Source organism: Cupressus sempervirens, chromosome 6 (assembly GCF_028749045.1).
Source record: "Cupressus sempervirens isolate cs-2001-9-10 chromosome 6, ASM2874904v1, whole genome shotgun sequence".
Taxonomy (NCBI): Eukaryota; Viridiplantae; Streptophyta; class Pinopsida; order Cupressales; family Cupressaceae; genus Cupressus; species Cupressus sempervirens.
Genome location: NC_143123.1, coordinates 616,147,850 through 616,172,126, shown reverse-complemented (window position 1 = coordinate 616,172,126; position 24,277 = coordinate 616,147,850). Strand labels below are relative to the sequence as shown.

Below are 24,277 nucleotides of genomic sequence, written 5' to 3'. Positions count from 1 at the left end.
CCTTTATAGCTCAGGCATAACTGAGATATTTTTTCACTAAAGTTACTCCACAACCACTGCCATTAAGTCTTACAGAGAATACTCATGCAAATCTAGTGAAAATTCTACCTTGGCGCAAACCTAAGTATAATGAAATCTAATATTTTGTTGAAGTAGGACCTTGAGAAGACAAAAAATAGTGCCATTAAACCATTATGACAGAGGTGGTGGAGTGTTCTCCTTCATTTACCAAGCATAGTATTCACTCGAGAGTGGTTGGAATTGATCACAAGGATTAGATCAAGCAGGAAAACTTGATCCCCTCCATTTCTAGCTTATGAATCAGCAAAGTCAGCAAGTCAACCAAATTTTGCCATTAGGATGAGCCATGTGGACCAATGATTTCATTTCATTTTGTCCACCCCGCAAAGTCTTCTCAAGTTTGACCACATCTTTATAATTGACTATGCCACCTCCTCAGAAACCTGACCGTGGCAGTCTCCCAATTGCTAGCCTTAACTGTTAATGCCAACTACAATGTTATTTCCCCGCGCCCGCAAGGACACGTGTTCTTCAGGTGCTTCCTCGCCTTTCTTAATTACGTCGCATCTCCATATTGCAGGAAAGCACCGATCGTTGATCTCTGTAAGATCAATGATTGTGAAAATCCTCATTACACTGCACCTACCCCATGTGGACACGTGGCAGTGAGGTGCTTGCCCGCATTCCTTAATATTCCTGCATCTTCATAATGCAGGAAAGCGTCAGCCCTTGATCTGTTTGCATCAAACGGTGGATCCTGCTGCTCAAAATATCACCTTTTCAAACCCATGTGTTCTAACAAGTGCCACAACATAATTTATTTATTTCACCTGAGAAGAGTAGGCCCATGACATCACACTATGCCATGCATTGCAAGGGTGCATATCTGCATTGTTTAATTTCCTCACAACTCCCTATTGCAAGCATGCACCAGCCATTGATCCTTGAAGATCTAATGGTGGAAGGTACAACTAGGAACATGTGACGTCATGGGATAGGTGTCACCAGGGTGCTTGCCCGCATTGTCAAAAAGTATGACAAAAGACTGAATGTGGGAAAGCGAGCACCAATCAAACTACCAACTCACCCGACCACCTTGTCTACCCTATCTGCGATGGCTCAAAGAAGACGGACCCACCTACCATGCGGCTGAAAAGCACTTCCCTGCATTATGTAGAGGTAGTGCATTTGGAGAATGCCAAAAAAGCACCCACTGTGGATCTAGGCAAGATTTGACAGCATGGAAAGTTGCAGGTCAATGGAAACAAACTTGGAAATGCCATAAGTTTTAAATGTTTTATTTTTTCATTTTTTGAGGATTTCAAATACTATTAAAAATGGAAGGTGACCGTTTGGGTAGGCTTGCATTTAAATTCAAATTTTGGTAGGGGGCAAAATAGGTAACAATATTTTTGGGCTTGAGATTTTTAACACAATATGCATCCATCCTTCACTTTCAAAAAATATTTCATAATACATAAATGCTATATAAAATTATGAAATAAATATATAAAATATCTAGAACAAATATTACTAAATTAATATTTCATAATACATAAATATTACTATATTAATATTGCATTTTCTTATATTATATTTCTAACTAATGTTATATATCTTTAGCTATAATATTTTCTTATTCTTTTCACAATAGGCAGGGATTCTTGCTCCTAAGAGCTCTTGTTGGAAAAAATAATTTTTTTTTTTAAAATGGAAAAACTACAATCAACAAATTGTTACATTGCCTTAATATCATAAGGATCAAAGCACTACCAATGAATGGGAGTTGTCTATCATGATGCAAAAAGCAACATGTTCAATGGTAAAAATGGCATAAAGACATGGGTTCCAAGAATGGCCATCCATCGAGTGTGGGCCCAAGATGACAACTTCAAACTCTTTCTATCAAATAGTGTTTAACAGACACAAATGACCCTTGTTGATGGAGAGGAGCGCGCCTGTCAGAAGGAAGAATAGTTAACTGTTGGAAAAGAAAAGGCTAAACTACGTAGTTCTGAACAAAGGACAGGAATGGTGCTCCATGATTTATATTCAGAAACAACTCATAAGTGGTGTTGATGCGACCGTAGCATTTTCAAACTAGTTTTTTTCGCTCGTTTCGAGTGGAACCTCTCTAGCAATCTGGATATGTAACATCTATGTTGCTAGTGACTATCGTGATAGAGCAAAATTTTTTGACTGGATGGTTGGTTCCCTACCCAAAGCATATTGGATCATTGCAAGTGATTTTAACATGATTGAGTTCAGGGATGATGAATGTGGGGTTGTTAAAAATACTTGGAAAGGAAATGAATCTTTCTTTTAGAATAAATTCAGGAGAAGATTAAATCTCTTAGATCATGTGGGTAATAAAAAAAAAAATTTCCTAAAGGGTACGAGACCATTGAAAAATTGATTTAGATTTTGCATATGCTAATTTCTATGAGGAATGCTTCCTGTCTTTATGCATTATTCTTAAAAGAACAATTCATACTATGGCAAGTTAGCCAAAAACAATTCTACAGGAAGATTGACTATGACAATGACTGCCAATTTATGGAAGACTATATTAGCTCTCCACAAATCATGCAAAACCAAATGTTTGAGTTCTACTTGCATGGTATGTTGATGGGTAATAATTTTGAATTGATGCTTAATTTGTATGTTAGAGAGGTGTAGTTGAGGGTATTTCTTTTATTTACACAACATCAAGTTGATTTGCAAGAAAAGATGGACAAATCTAGGTTAACAGAAACCAGGTTTGGCTTGTTGATTATATGAGTATCCAAATACAATGTCCTTTACAAGTTAGTTCTAGGTCTATCATGTGAAATGTACCTTCTCTACCACTATGCACACTTATTAGCATTCATATATATATTTGTATATGTATGTTCATATAATGTGTGTGTATTCCCGCATTGCAATAATGAATGCCACACATTTTGTATATGCCTAGTGTGACTTCCAAATATATCTCTCATATAAAATGTGTCTTCTCTATCAATATATAATGTGCACACACATGTGCAAATGTATGTGTATTATAACAATCAGGTCAATAGCATGTGTGTTTATGACAGGTGGGCACGCAAAACCTATCACCCTTTCCATTCTCACCTTTGGGGCCATATGAAACTTGTGTTGGCATATATGGCAATTCCATGACATCAATAACTACATTGATCACATATGTGATAAATAGAGACTGTTCCGGTGTGCATTCAAATACAAATTTCCAAGTGGGAATACATTAGTTGTATATGAAGATGCCAAGGCACAAGATTATCCTATAAGATAAAATTAAGGCCTGCACATAAAGGATCTTGAGGAGTATGACCTCAAAAGCTCCATTCTAGTTGATACAATGTATGATTCTATGTTATTAACAACTAAAATATTCAATCAAATGAAAGATAACACATATAAGCATGTTCGCAAATGCAAAATGTGTGATGCAAGTTATGAAAGCAAGACACAAGATAAGAATGCATAGGGCAATATACATATCTAATAGACAATAAAGCATGTGAATGGATTGATGATAAGAATGATGACCTCTAATTGATTGATGCTCGTGATGACTACCAAAGCACCTTAGTAAATGAACAACCTGAGTGGACCACTAGTCCTAGACAGGGTTTAGAACCACTAAACAACACAAGGCACCACATAGGATTCCTATATTCCCCTAATCACACAAGTTGTGTGTACACTACAATCTTGTGAAGGGAACATGGTAATAGAAAACATGCATAACACATGTCATTTATCATTTTTTGTAATTCAAAGAAAGGAAATGTATTTTATGAATATGGCAGTGACAATGTTTTAGCATACATGTGTGATGAAGCAAGCAAGATATGTCAGTGAAATTTTCCCATAGGTATGTGATAGCCCATTGAAATGATAACTTTTCCCTCATTCGATACGAGATGAACCTAGCTACTAAGGTTGTGTGCATATTAAAGAAAAATATGGACCCTATCCTATTACTAATGGCCATAATAAAATAAATGACACTTCAAGATCACACTTATCAATAATGCTATCAGCATAAATATCCTTCTCTTAAGGAAGAAATAATGACTTTTGAGCCTATACACAAATCAAAGGACTTGCTACAAGCAGATGAGGAAGAAAATCATCCATTGTAGCTGGAAGTCCTCCATTATATGGTGAATAAGAAAGAGGATCCCAAGGATAACTCTATCCTTGAGGAAGAACATGTTGATATGCATGAGGTCACCCTTCAACCTATTCATATTCCTGCAAAAGAGCAAGAAGGATATGATGACAATAATTTTTGGGATGAGCTAAAAAAGTTGTGCTTATCTATACATACCAAGAAATCTATTCTATCATCAAAAGATGACAAGTTGCAAAAACAACAAGTGGAGAGTGATTCCATACCAACAACTCCAAAGGAAGTGGTTCATGAGCATCACAAAGAAGATGTGGATATTATATCTTCATAAGAAAAGGAGGAGACACTTTAAGACCAATAGGATACCATCACTACATAGAATACTAGTGAGGTCAAGGTTGATTCCTTAGACCTTATACCATCAAGAGGATGCCTAATAAGGCATCTAGCTTTGCAACAAAACAACAACTTGCCCTTGATCATTGCTTGTTTTCACTAGTACATTTGACCCCATTTTTAGACCACATTTTTTGACCATCTATTAAAATGTTTTAGATTGGTTGGAATATGGAAGGAAAAATATGTTTTTTTAAAAATTCATGCCTGTGTTGGTCAAAATTTTGACCAACACAAGCTTAACATTTCAAAGTTTCAGCCTATTTTACTGTTTTTTTCAACACACGCACAGGGGAGCTATAATTTTTGTCGGGAGAGTCAAGGGTTTTCCCAACAGTCAATTGATGGAAGAGAAGAGCACTAGGGTGGGAGAGCAACACAGAAGGTTGGATGGTGTAGTTGCCTACACTAGGACGAGAAACGAAAGAAGGATCAATGTCTTTGGTGATGTAGTAGTCAATCTAGTCTTTGTCATTGGAGACAGAAACCCACTTGCAGCCCTTGTCAAGATAATTTTTGACTTTTGGGACCATCTACTGCCATGCCTCCAGTAGCACATGCCCTTCACTCATGTCATCCTAAGACATGGAGATGCTACACTCGTTGCTCCAATGAGTCAACCTTATCACCATGCCCTCTTCGACCAGATGCATGTGCTTTGTGAACAATTGGCCAACCATGTAAACATTTCCCCTATGAATATCTCCCCTATTCACCATAGCTTGTAGAGAATTGTAAACAATCTCTCTATCCTTGTCAGTTATAACACCTTTTTTTAATGAATGTGTGATGGTTAGACATGTATAGGCCGAAGCACTGAGGAAAACTAGGGAAAATGCCAAGGTAGTCCCATGACAAGCCATTTCTTACTTGAAGTTGTGTGTGCTACCATCTATTGTCTATCCTCTATTTATAGTGAGGGAATTGGTAGGAGAAGAGGCAGGAATCGAGGAAGAGGTGAGGAATCTAGGTACTTATCACATTTTTCTACCATTTCTTTCTCCTCCATCTTTTTCTTGTGTTTCTTTAATCTAATTTTTGTATTTCATGATTACATTTATTGCGTGATCTCTGCATATTTGTAGGGCTTTGGCTTGCTTCATACCACATTATGTGTTTGAGAATTTCTCGACAACAAGGTATTTTGCACTCAAAGGTATTTTGTGCTCATAGTTTTATTTTGCATTCTTTCTCATTTTTCATTTTCCCTTTGCTGAATATGCTTCTGTTTTAGCAGCATGCAACATTTTATTCATTTTGTATTTCTTGTGTGTTTATTTAAAAACTAAATTGGGTATGCTTTGATCTTCCTTGTTATCATTGTTCCTAGCTTTTTTAATAGCGATATCCATGTTTTTGACATTGGGGTTTTGGTTTTTCACACCCATAACAAAGCCTTCATCGCTCTTGTGACTTTCTAAGTGATAATTCTAAATTCCTGTCTTCCGCTCCTTTGGTTGCACAATCCTCTGTTTGGTGCTAGAGTGAACATGAATTTGGTCTCCCAATATTATTTTGAAAAAAACACCCTTCTTTCTTGAGAAATATATATACTAACCTGGACACAGTTAATTTTTTTGGCTTCTTTATTCTCACTTTCAATTGCGTACATGGTTGGATATGGAACATTATACATGAAAAGAGGGGCTTTAATAGAAATATATAGACATGACCTAGGTATTTGTATGCCTAGAAAAAGCTTTGAAAATGATTTTAGTGTACCTTTTCTTGGCCTTTTCGATCTGCATGCCCATCCAGGAATTGAGAAAATAGTATATCTAGAAATCAAGAAAATAGTATGCCACAGAAGTAAGGAATACCCATCAAAATGAAGGGGGTAAATTGACTGCCATTCTACCTCCTGTATGAAATCCAAAGGCATTTTCTTTTGTTTAAATAACATGCCAATCTTGTGTAAAAGATAAGTTTCATTGTTATCACAAGGACTCAATATAGACTTGTATGGATGATGTGTAGAAATCCCATTTTATTGAACACCATGCAATGCACACCTCATGGGGGCCTTTGTGCCTTCAGGCACTTCATGTTTTCATTTATGGAAGAGTGCATCCTCAATTTTGCCACTAGATGAGAAAGGACGATATCATTGCATCTTTTATCTCAACCTAAGCATCCACACATAATCAAATTGAGAAGCCTAATGAAGATTCTATGTGGTAACCAATCTTTAGCAATGAAACTATTTAAAGAGTGGATCTATTATGAATAGATGATTTGAGGGTGTTTCTTGAGATTTTTTAGCCTCCTGTGACTTCAGGAAATCTTTAAAAAAAAATCAATTGAATAGCAGGAAATTCAAACTGAATACTCACCAAAAAATCAAAGGGTGGGTGGTTTCTTACATTGTTGCATAGGTACGTGAGGTTCAATAATAAAGATTTTGGTAAATTTCATAAATAAATATAAATTTTGTCCATATCTCACTACTCTATAGGTAAAAGATAGAACTACTAGCAGTGCCTTGGCTTGATGGCAACTGCAAATTAGTTGAAACAAGTTGTAACTGAAAAACAATTCTAAAACTTATTATCAAGTTGATAAATCCTTAGCTTTAATGGTCTATTTTTTGCTCTTTTTTTCCTAAGGATTGAAGTTGTGAAGGCTATGCTTGTTTACATCTAGGGAGACACACACATAAGAAATAATGTAATAAATTACAAACGTTATTATGGAAATAAATCAATAGAGTTTTATATAAGAGACATCGCTCATTATATAGTTAGTTGGTTAGCATCTACCACCAAATGAAATCAGCAGCAAAGATTAAAACTATTCCTTATCCCTATAACATAGATTCGAAGGAACTTTTGTAGGCCTCATATACATCAATAAACACCAATCAATACTTGTAGGATGATGATGAATCTGAGGTGCCTGTGGATGTTTTGAAATCAAATGCCCATTGTCAAAGTAATATAGACACAATTTTTTTGTTTGCAGGATAATGATGAGCTTGACTTGGAATATTTTGAAATTAATTACCCATACATGACATTGAGCAATATCTGTGCCTAAACGTGATATTTTGATAATCAAACTCCTGGGTTCTTTCAAAGATTTTATTATTATGAAATCAACTCATTTGAAATTTCCCGACTTAGGTGCACCCCTATACAAATATTTTTGGACAAATATAACGCTGTAAGACCCCAACTCATTAAGGATTGGTGCAACCTTCAACTCCCAATATATCTAGATTATAGGGGTTTGAATGAGGTAATATGATTGTATCATTTATGGATTTTTCTCTCCCTTGAACTTCTCTAAAGAAAATCCAACTCATTCTAGAAGTCGATTTTAGATTGATTTGTCTAATCTCTCTACTCTTGTCTTGCTTGTCAAAGAAACATTTGAAATTATTGTATTGATATGCTTGATTATTCCACTTTTTAATTCTTTCAACTTTCTTCCCTTACTTTCCATGGAGCACCTCCTCATTATTATAACCAAATCAACTCCTTTTCTTGTTCTAGCATCAAACCCCTCGATTGACTATCTTCCCTTGGTCAACATCCATAGTTTCTTTCTCAATTATGGTGCCTAGTTCCCATGAGTTATCTATAAGTTATGATTATTGACTCTTCACAAGGAAATCACAATGCTTAGTAAATCCTATAACTTTCTTTTCACTCTAGATGCAAGTTAGGAACTCAACAATCACACCCAATCATGCATCTATTTGAAGCTCAAAACATCACTAGGGTTTAGTTTGTAAGAGCATTGTTAAATTTGAATCAAAGAATCCCCATGCCATGTTAAAGTTGTGTCTTCCCTATTCACACACTATGACTAATTAATTGTCTCATAGCTAGTTGTCAACTATATGAAAACTTCACTCTCATTCGAGCTTGGATTGTTCATCATCCACAAATATTTATGGGAATGAAATTGATTAGGAGACACTATTATTTTATTAGCAACTACCATGACTTGAGCAAGCTACCCATATTTCCCTACCTGCATCTTCCAATTCCTGAAAGATAAAAAATTAGGAACTATAAAAGACATATTGATGAATTTTTATCAACTTGAAAACTACTGACCTTGGGGTTGGGAAGTCTGTGTAAATACCTGTGCATAGGAGCCCACTATATGCAACCACTGAAAAGTGGAAGCCTATGAAGCAGATTCAATAGAAGAACACCATCTCTTCTTCTCTTTCAAACGGAAAACCCACGTGTATGACAAGTCTCTTGAGGAACTAGAAGCAACCTACTGTGTTAAAAAAATCTACTTGTCAAAATATCTCTTTAACCCTATCCTTTTAAGTACCAAATGGATGATTCCCAGAAGAGTACTTCCACAGTCCATTTCAAGGTGAAAAATAGAAGAAAGCTAATAGAGCCTTACACCTAAAACATGGACACCAACATGATTTTATGTTTGGGATAGTTAATAAGGGAGATATTTTATGCGTTGCACATTCATATGTTCAATGAGGGGCAAAAGATTACTACATAAACTATCCAATCATCTCCTATTATTTCTAGATTTCATGAAGAAGGAGAGATAGTGAAATGAAGGAGACTAAAGAATATAAGCATCTGAGTGTACACAAATTTATATCACTTGAAAGAATAAAAGACTTGACAACATCTTTTATTGGGATATTTGATAGTATGAAGAAAGAAGAGGATTAAGAAGTGCGAAAAAATGCATCATAGGTAGCCATGTTTGTAACACAAGATGCTGACCAAGGCATTGATGAAATAATCTTTAATAATACAAAATAGTAGTTTGAAGTTAAGAATTCTCATTTATAGTCTCATGAATCTCATTATTTGGCATTATTCAATTCATCGTTATATATGAATGATAAAAAAATGATATACAAAATGCTGAAATACTTTGTGTAGAAAAGTTCAATTTGGAATATATAAAAAATTAAATTGAAGTATCTGTATTATTGTTGTAATTCTTTGATTTATGCACTAGTTTATGATTGATTTACAAATAAAGAGACTTCAAAAATATAAAGATAATTTTTCATCCAAATATTTTCCTAGATTAAGTGTTAGGAATATGAAAACTTCAATTGATTGATAAGTCAAGTGGCTAAAGTATTTCTAAGGTGGTAGGGGAAATATCTAGCCCTAACCCAAATGTACAAAAATAGGGCCTCAAATATATCAGAAGAAGATTCCAATCAATCCATGGAAAATTTTGGCCCATAAGACCCCCAACTCCCTAGTGCATTAAATTTGTTTCCCAAGCCCTTTCATAAGACCCTACTCTTAATATTAGTTGGAAGTAAGATAGTCACAATGATCTAGTTCTTCTCTGTATTGGTTTTCCTATGTAGCTCTGTGATGAATGCAAAAACAAACAAGCATGTGGCCATCAAAAAGATTTCTAATGCCTTTGACAACTACATTGATGCAAAGAGAACTCTTTGAGAAATCAAGTTGTATTGACATATGGATCATGAAAATGTAGATACTCCTCCCAAAGAGCAGCATATTACATACTATGTTTCAAATTTGGTTATTCTTTTGTCATTTTTTTGTAGATTATTTTTGTGGACTGGTTTGGTTCAAGAACTTAACCAATGATTGCAGTTGATGGTTCATTTTTTCTGTTTGTTGGAAATCCGCTCAAATCAGAGCATTGTGTTTCAACCTTTTGAAATCATTCAATGTCTGATTTTGAGTCTTTTTGTTAGTGTGCATTTCTGCTAGAAATATTTTAAGACCAAAGTTATTAATTGTTAGTATTACCCAAGATACTCATTTACGTATGGAACACCCTTGTGCTACTTAGAGGCAAAACATTTGGGTTTAACCAATCATAGAGTGGAGAAACGTCTGGGCCACAAGAATTTCTTACCTTGGGCTACCATTGCATATCAACTACTGGTGTGGTTGTTTGAGGGCACTCAAAGTTTGAATAGTGGACTAACAGGAGTAGGATGTCAGATGACAACATTATGAAACACATTTTAAACATTATCATAGACATCATGTGAATGAAGTGTGTAACTAACAATGAAAAGACTTATGCATATGTATATAATATATATAGACATATGTGAATATAAGTGTATACTTGTGCTTATAAGTATGCATATAAGCATATATAATATATATGTATATATGCACATATATACATTTATAATCATGATAATATATACACATTTCTATTTAAACACATGTAAAGACCCTTACTATAAAGGCCACTGAAACCCTCAAACTGGACTTAGGAATTTTGTCAAACAGTTGGCATGTAACCGAATAAGGCTGCAATATTACTAATTGTTGTACAACGAAACCTCAATATATGATGCCAATAATGTATGAACAACAATTCCAGATTATAACACTACCAATCTAAGAGATAGATGACAATATGAAACTCAAATATGAAGTCCAATGCAATTCTGATTTTATGACAGCAAATAGAACTGATTACAATGAGAGACTATCACAACTATGCACTTCTAATACATCAAGCTCTTGACAATGCAATTTTATGACATGAACAATAACCCAGTTCAGATTTGGAATGCAAATGACGAAACTTTTACAACAGTTATTAATGACTGGAAATAACTATTTATGCAATGACAGTGCTGACTGTTCTAATCCATAACATGCAATATTTTGGCAATCAAAAATTTAGTTTGTGTACTTGAAATAGCTCCAATTTTTCTGGATATGAATGCTGAATTAATGCCACACGAAGACCTCACAATCTGCCCCAAACTGACTCACAAAATTGCTGCTGCTGCCCAACTGACAGGGCCGTACAGGTACGGCCTGGTACGACTGCTAGATAAAAATAATGCAGCATTTTTTGTCACTCCAAAAGCAATAAATCTGGGTGCCTAGGGTTATTGAATAACCCCCTAAAATATGAAATTCATCCGTCAAGCCAATTAGGAGTTATGAGCAAAAACGTGGGTCCAAATCCTGGACTGGCAGTTTTAAAATAATGCACAACTGTGTCTTCAAACCCTGTTAATCAATCCACAAATGCTAGGGCACAACTGAAACCCTTATTCCAACCAAAGTAAACCCTTATAACTAAATCTCAATGAAGTCCAAATGAGATGGCTGAATTACCAACTCCTCAAATGCAACAATTCAGGTGATATTTCACACCCTCAAAGTCGCCAATCCAAGGGAGTGATTCGTTCCCAAAGATCAAATAATAATTTGCAAACCCAAGAGACTACAAATTTGCTCCACAATGGAAGAAGTAGAAGAAATCTCAAATCCAAGCATGTCCAAAATGAGAGGCCCAGCCCTCTATTTATTCACTTTTCTAAGAAGTTGCTAGAACTTCTAGAAACATCCTTTATAAAATCTCATTATAATGCACTTTTTATAATAAAGTAATTTTATAAAATAAAAAGTTCAACTCAACTTAAAATTATAACATGTAGGCCCCAATAACACATAATAATAAAATATAACCTCTTAACACTTCTTCAAGAGCAAGATATGACCATCTGATCCACAGAATTGACTCTCTCTCCACACCATTTGCCTACGAGAGTCTGGAATAGGCAAAATCCATGATCAATGTCATGTCAAACTAAAGAGGGCCAAAGCATGCATGATGGCCAACATCTCCTTATCATATATACTAAATGAACTCTCGGGGCCTCTGAGCTTCCTGCTCTCATAAGCTATGGGGTGCTTATTCTGCATAAGTACAACACCTACTCCCTCTCTAGATGCATCACATTGAAGCTCAAATGGCTTCGTGAAATCAAGTAATGCTAGAACTGGGCACGTAGTCATTATCTCCTTAAATCTCATAAAAACAGTCATGTGCCTTCTAAGTCCACACAAATTCCCCTTTTTTTAGTAGATCTATCATGGGAGCTGCATGTCGTGAGTAGCCACTGACAAACCTACGATAGAAACCACATAAACCAAGGAACCCCCTCAACTGTGTAAGGTTCTCTGGTGGAGGCCAATCAACAATAGCGCGAATCTTTTCAGGATCCATCTGCACTCCATCTGCACTAATAATGTGTCCCAAATATAACAGCTCAGTCATCCCTAAGTCACATTTGGACTCTTTTGCATACAAGGACTCCTTCTATAAAATGCTCAACACTGTCTCCAAATGCTCTAGATGCTCCTGCCATGATCAGCTATAGATCAAAATGTCATCAAAAAAACACCAGCATGAATTTCCTCAACTGATGGTGGAAAACTCTGTTAATAGTGGACTGAAAAGTGGTAGGTGCATTGGTCAGGCCGAAAGGCATGACTACAAACTCAAAGTGCCCACAATGACATCTGAAAGCAATTTTCTCAATATCTTGTTCACGGACTCTGATATGGTGATATCCTGATCTCAAATCAATTTTTGTGAAATAACAAGCCCCATGCAATTCATCTATCAACTCATCAATGCGAGGAATGGGATACCTGTTCTTAATGGTTCTCTTATTTAATTCCCTGTAATCAACACACATCCAAAGAGTTCCATCCTTCTTTTTTACCAAAACAACAGAAGATGCAAAAGGTGACTTACTTGGTCGGATGTGCCCCATAGCTAGCAACTCTTCGATGGTCCTTTCGATCTCATCCTTGAGTCACTTTGGGTTTCGATATGGTGTGATCATGATAGGCTTAGCACCTTCCTCCAGCTCAATAATATGCTCAATGCCTCTGTCCGGTGGCCTGCCTGGTGGAATCTCACTGAATACCTTTTCGTACTTAATCCTCAATTTCTGAACATTAGGATGATATTCCGTCTTATGTTGCTCCTCCTGTGTAGGTGTCAAAGTACAAACTGCTGCCCACTCTATATCATTATGCCTAGCTAATCTCTCCAGCCACCTAAATGAGATAGTCTTGATGTCTCCATTACGGATAGCCTTAAGCACATGAGTCCTACCATTCACTTCAAATTGTATCTCCATATCCTCTAGTCTCAGGGTAACCACCTTCAATGAATGTAGTCACTGCATTCCAAGTACTATATCCATGTCACCCATGTTGACCACATGATAGTCCGCCTTAAACTCATAGTTGTTCAGGCGCAAAGGTAGGTCTCGTACCATCCTGTCACAACGAAGAGTGTATCCATCAGCTACCTTGACTCTTAGTCCCACGAACTCCTCAGTAATGAGTCCATGCTTCTCCACGAATTGTGCATCAATGAAATTATGTGTGGCACCTGTGTCCAATAATGTAATAACCTTCTGCCCAGCCAAAACTCCCCGAAGTCTGAAAGATCCCTCTCTCTGGATACTAGATAGTCGTGCTTCTTGTAAATGTAGCTCTGTTCCCTGCTGTTGCCCTGCACTGTCTATCTCCTGCTCTCCCTATGCTTCATCAGGATCCTCATCATGATGTTATGAACTATCTAAATCTGAGCCTTCGTAATAAGCCCACATTGCTCGGTTGGTCTTCCCTTTTGGCCTCATAGGACAATCATGGCCATACTCATATGGGCCTTTGCAATAGAAGCATAGCTTCTTCCTACGAAAGTCATTAAGTGTCTCCTTTTCCAACCTCTTACTTTCCTCCTTAGGTAGCTGTGCCTCTCTATGAAAGGGTTTCATATCCCTATCTTTTCCTAAAGGGAAACTCTTTGCCTGGAATTTATTTTTAGAAGCTGAAGAGGAATCCATGTCATGAGCTTTCTTAATGGCTTCTTGCAAAGTGGGAGGGTTGAGAGCTTTAATCCACCCTCTCAACGGATCAACTAGCCCATCCATAAATAAAACCAATAGCCTCCGTTCAGATACATCTGTTACTAACACTGCAAGTTTTTGAAATTCTAAAATGTATGTTTCCAATGATCCCCATTGTTTAAGCTAAGCTAACTCCTTGAAATGGAGTTCTGGATCCTTCTTATCAAAACGTTCAATCAGTCTCTCCGTAAAATCCACATATGAGGTAATGTGTGCATGACCCATAGTGATCATACCATGATGCCACCACTCGTGTGCTAACCCATCCAGGTGAATTTCTGCATACTTAATAGCTTCTTCCTCAGACATAGGGTTCAATTGAAAGTATGTGTCAAGTTTTTGAACCCAAGCTCTTGCTGTAGACTTCCCTGAGCCATCATAATATGGTAACTGAAGTTTCCCTACTTTCTTTCGTAGCTCATAGCTCTGAGTCCTGTCATGTCCATAGGGCATATGCTTCATCCACACATCCATATACTCTCTAAAGGCGATTGCAGCTATAAAATTTGGACCTCCTGCTTCCCAATCTCTCCTCAGCTGATCCTGTATGTCAGTGATCTGGGGTTCTGGTACTAGCTGCTCTGGAGCTCTAGGAAGGAACGTGGGAATCATAGGTCTCGAACTCACTGTCCTATCTTGCTGGGGTGCATGACCGAAATTGTTCCCAATTTGTTCGCCTCCATTATGCAGCCCATCCTGATTATTCCCATTCTGATTGTTACCATTCTGATTATTTCCTCCACCTATGTTAGCGTTCAACCCCATTTGATGAGCCATCATCTGCATCATAAGCTCCATTCTCTGATTCTGTTCCTGTGCTCTTTGTTTGGCTAATCGCTATCCCTGTGCCAAGGTGTCTAATAACTGTAAAAATCTTTCCTCTCGCTGATTTGGACCGGCATTCCCGCCTCTATCCATATTGTAGTCGTAGTCTTGATCAAAGAATACCTCCCTTGTGTCTATATGACTGGATTCTATGTCCACCTATATAGATGAGCTAGACTGTTCGCTCTGCAGGTCTGAAATCCTATCTTGTCTTGCTTTGGTATTGTGGAAATTATAAAGCCTCTGTCGCATGCTCAAACATAAATGTTCTGATTTTAGTGTTTTGGCATTTCGTCAAACACTTTCCCTTCTATCCAACTATTCAGAATTCCCTATAAGACCTCCATAGGATGGCAGGACTTATAGCTCTGATACTACTATAAAGACCCTTACTATAAAGGCCACTAAAACCCTCAAACTGGACTTAGGAATTTTGTCAAACAGTTGGCATGTAACCGAATAAGGTTGCAATATTACTAATTATTGTACAACGAAACCTCAATATATGATGCCAATAATGTATGAACAACAATTCCAGATTATAACACTACCAATCTAAGAGATAGATGACAATATGAAACTCAAATATGAAGTCCAATGCAATTCTGATTTTATGACAGCAAATAGAACTGATTACAATGAGAGACTGTCACAACTATGCACTTCTAATACATCAAGCTCTTGACAATGCAATGTTATGAAATGAACAATAACCCAGTTCAGTTTTGGAATGCAAATGACGAAACTTTTACAACAGTTATTAATGATTGGAAATAACTATTTATGCAATGACAGTGCTGACTGTTCTAATCCATAACATGTAATATTTTGGCAATCAAAAATTTAGTTTGTGCACCTGAAATAGCTCCAATTTTGCTGGATATGAATGCTGAATTAATGCCACACGAAGACCTCACAATCTGCCCCAAACCGACTCACAAAATTGCTGCTGCTGCCCAACTGACAGGGTCGTATAGGTACGGCCTGGTACGACTGCTAGATAAAAATACTGCAGCATTTTTTGTCACTCCAAAAGCAATAAATCTGGGCGCCTAGGGTTGCTGAATAACCCCCTAAAATATGAAATTCATCCGTCAAGCCAATTAGGAGTTATGAGCAAAAACGTGGGTCCAAACCCCAGACTGGCAGTCTGAAAATAATGCACAACTGTGTCTTCAAACCCTGTTAATCAATCCACAAATGCTAGGGCACAACTGAAACCCTTATTCCAACCAAAGTAAACCCTTATAACTGAATCTCAATGAAGTCCAAATGAGATGGCTAAATTATCAACCCCTCAAATGCAACAATTCAGGTGATATTTCACACCCTCAAAGTCGCCAATCCAAGGGAGTGATTCGTTCCCAAAGATCAAATAATAATTTGCAGACCCAAGAGACTACAAATTTGCTCCACAATGGAAGAAGTAGAAGAAATCTAAAATCCAAGCATGTCCAAAATGAGAGGCCCAACCCTCTATTTATTCACTTTTCTAAGAAGTTGCTAGAACTTCTAGAAACATCCTTTATAAAATCTCATTATAATGCACTTTTTATAATAAAGTAATTTTATAAAATAAAAAGTGCAACTCAACTTAAAATTATAACATGTAGGCCCCAATAACACATAATAATAAAATATAACCTCTTAACACTTCTTCAAGAGCAAGATATGACCATCTGATCCGCAGAATTGACTCTCTCTCCACACCATTTGCCTACGAGAGTCTAGAATAGGCAAAATCCATGATCAATGTCATGTCGAACTAAAGAGGGGACATTACAACACATATAGTATATGCATATATTTATAAACTTTATCATAGTGGAAAAAATTCATTAAGAAAACTAAGAGTTTTTAAATATTTAAAGGCATTTCAATTGCATAGATATATATAGAACAAATAAAACTGAGAGTTTTGATTGTAGACCATGAATTGATTATATATAGACATTTCTATTTATACACTATTAATCATAGCAATAAAAATCTATTAGGAAAAGCTCAACAAAGAAGAAGTGAAAGATTTTTATTATTTTTCAAATTTGGGTTAAGAAAATGGAAAAATAGGAGAAAAGTGTGATGTTTTTAATTCAATTGCATAGAGATATATAGAGCATATAAAATTGAGAATTGAGACTTTAGACCATGAATTGTGGAACATAGGTTTTTGTTATTTTTGTCAATATCGCTAATAACATTGCATTGAACAATGCATACTTCATAGTGCATGAATAATAAGAAGATCTAATTGTTTAAAAAAAATTTAGGTAAAATCTACTTTGCACAAAGTCAACTTACCAGCTAAGTATAGAGTTCCAAAAATATAGAAGTAGTGAAGGAATCTTGTTACTACAAGGAGAGCTACATTAGAGGGCAACAAGTCTTGATGATGCAACACTTGATTAAGAGCCTCTCCTAATTGGTTCAACCACATCACTATCATATTTGCATTGCTGAAGGAAATCATGTACCACCATTATGGAAATCATCATTTGTAGTCCACTTAGAATCTCAATCAATCTTGTTGAAGTCACTTGGCTGATCTTTCTCAACAGTACATAGTTTTTACTTTTATAGAAATTTAACAAAGAAAAGAACAAGGATTGATATTTAATAATTTATAGTGATGATTGCATGTATTTCAATACTTAAAGTTTTGAGCTTTCTTTAGATGGGTGGAGGTAGCAGTGAATGATGAAATTAAGAAAATAATTGAATGGTTATTATTTACAGGGCATATAATACCCAACAAAATCCTTTTGGTCTCTCATTTCTTTTTCATTAAAAAAAGGTGGTTTCTGTAGGGCCCATTTTCTGTTGCACCAAAAGCCATGACTGTTAGTGAACATGGAACACCACATAATTAACCACCTATGGGTAGGGAAGCGCGTCGCATCACCCAACAATCTCCCCCTTGATGTGCATACCAAGTGCTTACGCAGGTCGGGAAGGCACCGGGGAGATTTGAACCCATGACCAAGCCAAAACTAGGCTCTGATACCAATTGTAGAGCCCATTCACCATTGCACCAAAAGCCATGACTATTAGTGAACATGGAACACCACATAATTAACCACCTGTGGGCAGGGGAGCACGTCACATCACCCAACAGTTTCTTATGTATCTATATTGATCATGGGGAATTAAATAAAAATTCATCAAGAAAAATTCCTCATTATATGCATAGATGACCTATAGCTGAGCTATGTGAAGCAATAATGTTGACAAAGATTGATTTCACATCTAGTCACCAATAATCATGAAGAAAAATTCCTCATTAAATGTATCGATGGTCTACAACTAAACTATGTGAAGCATCAATTTTTACAAAGATTGATTGGATATCTTGTTATCATTAGATAAGGTGACTAGTTTAAGACAATATTCAGAAGCCATCATGACCAACTAGTGCCCACCTACTGTCCAAGGTATAATGAACCTATTGTTCAAATGCCATTGCAGAAAGATTTTATCTTTGTTATTTTTAGTGATATCCTTGTTTGAAGCAAAAAAAAATTAGGACTATTTAAGAATTTAAATCTAATTTAGAAGTCTTGAGCTCACATTCCTTACTTACAAAGGAATCAGAATGTGACTTTGCAAAGAGTGAGTTTTTGTATTGTAGGCATAAAATTAGCATAGGAAGTTAAGTTGAATCTAGGTAAGATTTGAATCCTTGATTGGTCAAATCCCAAAAAGGTGAATTACTAGAGAGACTTTAATGGACCATGCTCATGCAAAACTAGCAACCTATTGCTTTTAAAAGTAGAAAATTAAACGAGTAGATGTGTATATGATAGAAAATGTTATGTATGCATGCTTGCCATAAAGAAATTAAAGTTATGTTGTTGGAGTAGTACCTTATTATTGTTATCCAAACTTATCATTGAAGTCTGAAATATTATTGTCTTCAAAGAGTGAGCATTTCTAGTGATAATATTTTAATTCTAAAATTCAATATAAAAGGCAATCAATTATGTTGTTGTCCTTATCAAGGCTACTTAAGCTACATGTAGTATCAGTTGCAGAACTGAGATACATGAAAAATAAAATAAAATGCTAATTGAGTATGCAAATGATGAAATGACCATTACTTTGTCAAAAGATTCTAAAAGAAACTAAAGGAAAAGAATATACCTTTTCAAGAGATATAATTTCTTATGGGAATTGAATATCTATTGTGCCTAATTTAATCTTCAAAAAGTAAGAGAATTATAGTACACCTTAACTAGTTCTAGTGACAATAGCTTCTTCAAGACATAGACAACATACAAAACACTTGTTTTCAAAGAGGATTGAAACAAGAGTAAACCAAACAAAATAGAGAATGTGAGAAATCTAGGTTTCTTGTAGCCCTAGCTCGTTCCTAACCAAAACTTGGAATCCATTAGCATGCACTTTGATGTTGGTCCACCATGGGTGGGAGAAAGAAAAGCATTTAATATCTATGGATGTTGTAGGATTTGATAAAGTTTCACAAGTTGTTGAACTATTTATGGAGCATGTATATAGATGACAATGCCTTTCAATGCCTTGCAAGTAACTTTTGGAAGAAGCTCATCAAATATGTTGGGATCAATTTAAAATAAGTTCTATCACCCTCAAGCAGATAAAAAACCAGAATTGTTGATAGATGTCTGAAGTTTGAAATGACTTGAAAACTTATGCTATAGACCAGCAAACCCCATAGCCAAAAATATTTGTATTTGGTGGAAGATCACTAAAATACAACATTTCACACATCTATTGTGACATGTATTTAAGCCATTAGGGTTATGATGCTTCCTTTTTGATTGATTGGTTAAATGAACATTCACATGTTCTAGCTATCCTTGATTACCTTGAAGAAAATCAATAGATTTTTGTTACTACTAAATTTTGATTAACCCTAATGTATATTTTTAAACCTTTTCCCCAAATTAAAATTCTTGAATACATTCTCCAAGTTAGAATTTCCAAGTTGTTGGCCTTTATTAAAACTTTTTTAGTTTTGGGCCTACTTCTAAGATTCTACTTTGATCTGATCCTTTGACCTACTGCCAAGTTGCTAGTTCCCAAAAGGTCATAACTCATGACCTCCAATTCAAAGCTTGTGGAAGGAAGTGATTAACCAACAACAAGTTTATCGAGGTGATTAAGTCTAGGAAACTAGGAATCGTGTAGGAGTTTATTCAAATTGGACACCTGAAGATTATTGACATGACTACTAGCAAAGAAATTGAAATGTTAGAATGAAATTGTATTATTTTGGTGAAAATGTATGCATTTAATTCTCACACCACCAAAATTTCATTGCCAGGTTGTCACACTCATGCCCATAAGAGAACATGTAATAATTAATCTTTCAAATTAATTATTCGTCCACTCCTTGTTCAAGATGCCTTGTGCTTGCCATCCCTAGCATTCATTTAGAATTTAGAATGGGATTACTTGCAAATGTCTAATTTTGGAATGAAGATCCTCAACCAATATGGAAACTTGACATTATCTCCATCCATTTCATAGTTGCATGGGAATTGAAGATCTCACTATGAGAGTGATAATGTTCAACTCAAAGAGGAAAGAAATAGAGCAAAATTTCGTGAAATGCTCAATAATCACAAAGGAGACCCTATTGTTGATGAATTCATCGAGGACATGGAAGAATTAATCAACATGATTCATATAGATGACAATCTTGTACATTGAAAATTAATCTTAATTATGTAATTGTAATGGTTGTTGTAGGAAGATGAACGGTTATTTTAGTGAAGGAGTTATGTATATAAGGAAATTTTGGATTTGTGAAAGGGGGGAGTTCCACACAGGAAAAAAATGAAAAATCTCATAGTATGAAATTTGAATGTACAGTCTTTGAATTGATACACAGACATTAATAAAATAAGGATAGTTCTTATCATACATGTTTAGGTTTGTCCTCCAACTACAAATAGACTTTGACCTTTTGTAGTTATACATTAATGTTTGCTCATAGTTATGAGCTACATAAATAATTCAATTCAAGTTGTGCCTTATTATCGAATTATGTTCAAGTTGTCCTAAATATCTTCCTTTTACTTTTTGGCTTCACTTTGTCCATTTACTTCATTTAAAATTAGCTTATAGCATCTACTTTCATGGTTATAGGTAGTTGTCGATGCCTTCATTGCTTTCTGGTGAAAAGCATATCCAGTGTTTTATTCCTTGTGAATCTTTTAAGAGGGAGTTGTACCTCTCAATTTAGAGGGAAGTTATTAATTTAGTGATAACCTCTCCAACTGTTAGTGCTCTTTATCTTTCCTCTTGGGCATTTTGAGTTAGTTTATATATTTATTTGTGAAAGGAAAACTTGTTCATTAACAATTTTGAAGCAAATAAAGCACAACTTGAATGTGGGTCAAGTTACAATGGAATCTCAACACGATCAGCACCAAACTTAGATTTTAGGTAAATAACAGTTATTTGAAGTCACATTACTATAAGAAGAACTCTATTAAAGGAAAGGAAACAAAAAAACTTGGACCTTAATACTAAAGGCTCGACACGATTATCAACTACTACCTGAGGAGCTTGGTTGCGTAGTATCTTTGACATCTCATGCCTTACAAGTAGTAAGTACAATAATAATGTTTAATTTCCTCACCTCTACATACTGGTGATGGTTTGACACGAGAAAGCTTCTTAACAACTTGAGAAATTGAAGTCTAGGACAAAGGTACTAGTAGAATGTCTCATCTTCACAATTTTTGTTATTCCTATTTAATGTAAGGTTTACTTTATGCCTTGTTTTCATACCAATGGTTCAATTTTTTATTATTTTTGGCAGCGAGTTTTATTTTCAATGATCACATTATTCTGTTATACTGGACCTTCAAACTTCAAATAGAGTTTCTCCACCTATCAATTTCATATTTCAAGTAGTTTTAGTTTCTATTAGTTTAAGTTTCATAAAAATCTCTTCCTAGCAATATCAATCTAGTTTCAACAATTTTATTGAAGCTTCATATTTCTTTTCTCTATCTTGCGATTCATATTTCTAGTAGTTCCAAATTTCTATTACAAGATTGCAACAAATGCAGATTAGATGACATGATTAGTTTTGAAAAATCTGGTCATAGCATCATTTGCTTGATTTTCACAATATAATCTTCACTTTTAGTAGTGATCAGTTTATGATCACAATATTAATGCTATGTTTGGAAACAAAATTATGACTTGTACAACGAATTCTAGTATCATGTTGGTTCTCTCTAGAGAAAATGTTTTTAATATTTCTAGTATCATGTTGGAAGTTTCTATTATAGTGCTGATAAGTATGCTATACATCTTTATGACATGTATAGAGGAAGAGACTAGTCCTGCTGTAACCCTTGCATTTTGCAACCATGTTTGCCGTATTGATTTGAAAAGGATAATCAAGTTCACAATGCCTTGGAAAATGACTATGCAAATACATGTCATTCAATAGAAATATATCAACTTGGATAACACCAAATTATTAATCCAACATCGTGACTAGATTGTGGGTGAGAAAATCTTCTTGATATAACTTTTCTTAGGATAGTTTATGTTAAGTTTTTTGTTTTTGGATTCTTGCATAATTTCAATATTTTTAAATTTTTGATAATATAGTTTCTGATTGACTTCTATTTGGATTAACTAAATTGGAAGGATAGTGATGAAAGCCTATGATTTGTGTATAATAGGTTATTGCCATAAGAGATATAATACCTCCTCCACAAAGAGAATCTTTTAATGATGTATACATTGCATCTGAATTGATGGATACTGATCCCCACCAAATTATCCATTCCAATCAAACTTTATTAGAGGAGTATTTTCAAGTGTGCATCTAGTTTCTAAATTAAGCTCATTGCACACAAAAAAATTAATTTTGACAAGTGCGCCCATTACTCTAGATTCTAAATTATGCTCATTGCACACAAAAACTTAAATTTTTGACAAGGATGTCCATTATTAAGTGATGATATTTTTGTAACACCTCCCCTTAGCATCAAGCTAAAAATCAAATAGTTCTAGGAGATGCTACTCGGATTGAATTATGAATGGTATATAATCACAAAGAAGGAAATACAATCTTGAGGATGTATGAACTTTGGACATTGTTTCTTATTGTAAAAATAATTGTGTAGGTGTGTGTGCATATCTATGTGTGTAACATGACAAAGTTGAAACTATTTTTATTACTAACATGATATGTTGCTGAAAGGCACTCTATATAGCCAAAATATCCTGAGCTAAATGCAGCCAATGCCACAAGCTCAATAGCTTTCAGTCTTTATCAAATATAGGTTTCCATGATCTTCTGTGTGTGGAGATTTTAGTCTTTAGGGACTTAAAACCTCCACAACCTTTTCTCAATTGATTGGTAGGGAACTATGGCAATGTAATGACTAAATCAAGCATTACAAACCTCAAAGTTGTGTCACATGTTTTGGCTTTAAACATACATTTTTCTAGTTTAAGAAAATATAATTTGGTTTGATCTATATGGAATATATAAATTACTGATTAAGATTCAATAATATGGATCCAGTTCGTATTGCTGAACACTTGAAATTACATGTTTTTAGTTTTCTCAAGATGTAAAATTGATTGGAAAGCACATAATTACTTGTCTATTGGTTAGTTCAGATTGTCATGTTTCTATGGTTGATAAGCTTGGCCCCTTCTATTGCTTATTAGGCACTAATATTTGTGTGTATTTTTTCTTGCAGTACTTCCTGTATCAGATTTTGCAAGGATTAAAATACATCTACTCTACAAATGTACTTCATAGGGATTTGAAGCCCATCAATCTTCTTCTTAATGCAAACTGTGATCTAAAGATAGGAGATTTTGGTCTTGCCCATATTACCTTTGAAACTAACTTTATGACAAAATATGTTGTTACACAATGGTATAGAGCACCGGAACTGCTACTAAATTCATTTGATTACACTGCAACAATTGATGTGTGGTCTATAGGTTGTATTTTTATGGAATTAATGAATAAGACACCATTACTTCTAGGAAGGGATCATGTGCATTAGCTATGTTTGTTAACAGAGGTAAGCACTGTGGTTTCTAATATTCACATTTTAAATGATACTTAATTTCACAGACAAGTTGTGATGGTTCTCTGTGTTTGAGATGTAGTTAAGCTTGAATATTTTGTTAATTTGCTATTTTAGATTCTATTTTTGGAGAGGAGTAGAAGATGAGGC

General features: G+C 35.2%; 1 pseudogene; it reads left to right on the top strand.

Annotated features, from left to right (window-relative positions):
- The first annotated feature begins 9,885 nt into the window (after nucleotides 1-9,885).
- The window catches only part of LOC149553749 (mitogen-activated protein kinase 1-like), a 44,255-nt pseudogene continuing 29,863 nt past the window's right edge, over nucleotides 9,886-24,277 (top strand).